This window comes from Micropterus dolomieu, linkage group LG02, assembly GCF_021292245.1.
Source record: "Micropterus dolomieu isolate WLL.071019.BEF.003 ecotype Adirondacks linkage group LG02, ASM2129224v1, whole genome shotgun sequence".
Classification (NCBI taxonomy): domain Eukaryota; kingdom Metazoa; phylum Chordata; class Actinopteri; order Centrarchiformes; family Centrarchidae; genus Micropterus; species Micropterus dolomieu.
Genome location: NC_060151.1, coordinates 14,053,457 through 14,057,827, shown reverse-complemented (window position 1 = coordinate 14,057,827; position 4,371 = coordinate 14,053,457).

Here is a 4,371-nt window from a genome sequence, read left to right as displayed (position 1 = left end):
GCTGGCAACAGGAAGTGACTTTTAACGAAGCAGCCCCCGCCGCACGTTTCACCTATGTGCACGAATTTTCTGTGGTACGTGTATCTTTTCCAGACGCAAAAAAAAGCCTCTTGGAGCGATGCCCTAAACCCAACAGGAAGTCAGCCATTTTGAATTTTACGTCAAATTTTGGATGATTTACACACTTCATACTTTAACGAACTCCTCCTAGGGATTTAGTCCGACCGGCTTCAAATTTCAGCATTGAAGATGAAAAGATTGATTGAAGATGAATCTGTGAGTTTTCGTCAATGGGCGTGTCCGTGGCGTCGATGATTCGCCATGACACAGGAAGTTGTTGTAACTTCAGTATACATGCTGACATCTGAACAAAATTTTACATGCTTGATAACTCTCCCACCCCGAAGACATCTACACGCCAATATCGATTTATATTCATAGCGGGAAGTGCTATGTAGCTCCACATGGGGGACACAGGAAGTGACATATAACACCTTCATTCAGCATCGGAACCGCGTAGCAAATGCAAAGCCGCACCGGCAGAGCTCCAGAATATGCAACGCGGCCGGCTCCCACCCGGACACGCTACAAGTGCGAGGGCCCGCCCAACGCTGCTTGCAGCTTTAATTTTGTATTGGTTTTTCATTAGTTGTCAGTTTTAATCATCACAATTAAATGAAATAAACATTTGAAATATATCAGTCTGTGTGTAATGAATGCATATAATATCCAAGTTTCACTTTTTGAATGGAATTACTAAAATAAATCAACTTTTTGATGATATTCTAATTATATGACCAGCAACTGTATACCTACAAAGTTTGGTGAATGTAGGTCAAAGAGAAAGGAGGGGGCTTTGGTTTTGAAAATTGCTAGGGGGCGCTATCGAGCCATTTTTGTGCGCCAATGCACTGGACCCATATCAGATCGCTATTTTCACCAGTTTGGATGTATGTGCCAATTTATACAACTTTTCATGCATGCTAACCAAGCAAGTATAATATTAATATATTTAATATAATAATTCTAACAATTACAATAGGGACCTCACAGCGGTCGCTGTCGTGTAGCATACAAGTGCAGGGAAAAATAAATGTGCAAATGTGGAAATAGAGGCATAAATAAATGTGGAAATACAGAAATAAATAAATAAATATAGAAATAAATGTAGAAATAAATAAATAAATATAGAAATAAATGTAGAAATATAGAAATAAATGCATGTAAATAAATACAAAAACTCTTTTTTATGACAAAAATATATTTAATTTATTTCTGCATTTAATTATTTATTTCCGCATTTATTTATTAATTTATAGATTATTAGACATTTTTGGTCCCTCATAGTTTCCATTAAACGCAATGTTAAAGTTTCACAAAGACATAGCTTTGCTATTACCATGGACATAAAGTGACGTTTATTTGCACGTTATGTCTGTTTGATCCAGATAAATGCAGCTGTAGACCTAAAGAGACTTTGCTGCGCGCATCAGTTTTCGGCGGACGATCACTTTACAGCACGACACCTGTATGCTCTGCTGTCCAGTCTTTCTGGCCACGTAAAATCTGATTTCAGGTCTGTTAACACCTTATACAGTCTATGATTAACACAGATAAAAACAGGGACATTTCCGGGGACAGCTCCAGAGGGGGACAGACCACCAAAACCTGAGGCTGTCCCCGGAAAACGGGGACGTCTGGTCACCCTATTTTAACTACTGCCCATGCTCTTTATTAAACAGGAATGTGTAGCTAAATAAAAGCAAGTTACCATGAGTAAAGCGAAAAGTGTGAAAACCAAGGTTTGACATTTTACTCTCTCCCCGGATAGTAGAATCCCACTCCAGTGTAAGGGTGCTCCAATCAATCGGTCACCGATCATAATCGGCCGATAATGGCTTTAACTAGTTTAATCGGTGGTCGCTAAAAAGGCAGATTAAGAAAATCAGATGATGCAATACTCGCCAGACAAATTTTCGACGGCAGCTAAAATGTGGCTGTCTGAGTTGTTTGTAAAGCTAGCTAGCACCAAAGTCCTTCTCAGGCAAGAAGGGATTAATGCGCCCACATAATCATTTACAGTTAGAGTTGAGCAGCAATCAGACAAGTGGAGCAACACGCAGGAGCGATCATGTGGAACTGTCGCAGCTGTGCTCATCTCATACATACGCCACCCGCAACCAGAGTTTAATAGACACAGCGTATCAGGCAGAGAGAGAGACTGATCCGTCAGTGTGAGTTTCCTGATGCAAAGAGCGGTGCCACTCAATCAGCTGACTGCCTTTCTCTCTCTGTTTTTGTTACAAAAACGGAGACCTTTTGCTACGTTTCCGCCTCTAGTCCAGATTAAAACGGTGAATCATTAGATGTTTGTTTGAAAACGCTGCTGACCCGATGGACAAAACAGAGGACTTTATAAAACGATGACACACACTCACATTTGGCTTTGTGAGTCGGTCTTATCAGTTATACAAGCAAAAACACGATGCTGCTTACAGAGTTTTAGTTTTGGAATTTTTATTAAAATATATGTACTGTGTAGGCCTAAATAACACTTTTTTAGACAATTAGCCTACTGTGCATGTTGCAACTCCCAGTCTGTTTTCCGCCGCCGTCTCTCGTACTCAGTAACAGTTCCACTGTTGTCGGTCAATGCAAAAAAAAAGATAAAAGCCTGGTGTGGTTCTTGGTTTGTATTAATTTCTTCTTTCGCTAAATCGTCTGCTACTGCGGAGTAGACCATCTGCTTCATGTTTACACTGGCACGCGCATGCCCAGTGTAGGCTAACTGAACGGCCATTAGATGTGTTTTAAGTCGTTCTAATATAGACAGAGATCAACTCTGATACGCAGCTAAAATACCGCTGTGGACAGAGAAGATAGTTTTCGTTATAAAACTGTTTTAAAAAACATAGCAGTGTGGATGTAGCCTCACATTACCCCACTCCTCTCTCTACTCCTCTCATGTCAACCCTCCTGTTTTCCCCTAGATTCTCCCGTATTTTTCCATTCTCACTCGGTATCCACCCCTTATATGTTTCCCTGTAATTTTAACCTTTATAAAATCAAATAAAAACCTTCTGGCCGTATGTGTTTGCTACTCTCTCCTCTGGTAAAGTTGGTGGCAGCATGTAAAATATGTAGACTTTGCTTCCTGCACAAGGATATAAAATGAAAACAATCCACTGAAATTATATAAGCCCTATAGCCTACTAATGGTTAACCATATGAAATTATAATGAATATAGTAGCCTATGTAATAACAATTGATATGGAATTTACATATTACTTATTTTCAAATCTCATTGATGGCAGTTTTGACTCCTCTCTGTAGCCCTTCTCCCTCTCTCTGCTCCTCTCTCCACTCCTCTCTCTCCCCCCTAAAGCCCACAGAACCTGCCTGAGAACAAAAAGCAGCTATTTCAGAGTTTAACATTGACTCATGATGCCTGTGCTCCTTTATCTCCTAAATATTTTGGCTGCAGCCTTTTTTGTTGCAGTTTTTATGGTTGTAGTAAATTTATGAAGATGCTGTTTGTTCTCTTTTTGTAGTTTATTCCACAGTAAAGCTATATTTGTTAAGCTATGAGATGTTCACAGTAACCAGGCAAAGGCTGCTATGGTTTAAGTCTCTAACATAGACTGAGCGAAATTTGTTGCCCATGTTTTCTGGCAATAAAATCATCATGATATTTTATCTGGCAACAGGAAGTGACCTTTAACGAAGCAGCCCCCGCCGCACGTTTTACCTACATGTTCAAAATTTCTGTGGCACATGTATCATGTCCAGATGTACCAAAATGCCTCTTGGAGCGATGCCCTAAACCCAACAGGAAGTCAGCCATTTTGAATTTTACGGATATTTTTGGATGATTTACACACTCCGTACTTTAACAGAACAGAAGAGGAGCTGTGCATAAAAACATCATAAAAATTAAAACCACAAGAGCAATAGTGCAAATGAATAGGAGAGTTAAATGTGGACTCTTAAACATCAGATCTCTCTCTTCTAAAGGTGTACTAGTAAATGAACTAATATCAGATTATGATATTGATTTATTTTGTCTTACTGAAACCTGGCTGGGTGATGGAGAATATGTTAGCCTAAATGAATCCACCCCTCCCAGTCATATTAATACTCACATTCCTCGAGGCACAGGCCGAGGAGGTGGAGTTGCAGCTATCTTCGACTCTAGCCTACTAATCAGCTCTAAACCTAAACCAAACTATAACTCATTTGAAAGCCTTGTTCTTAGTCTTTCGCACCCAAGTTGGAAATCACTGCAACCAATTCTCTTCGTTATAGTGTACCGAGCACCTGGCCCGTATTCTGAATTCTTATCTGAATTTGCAGAGTTTTTGTCAACTTTA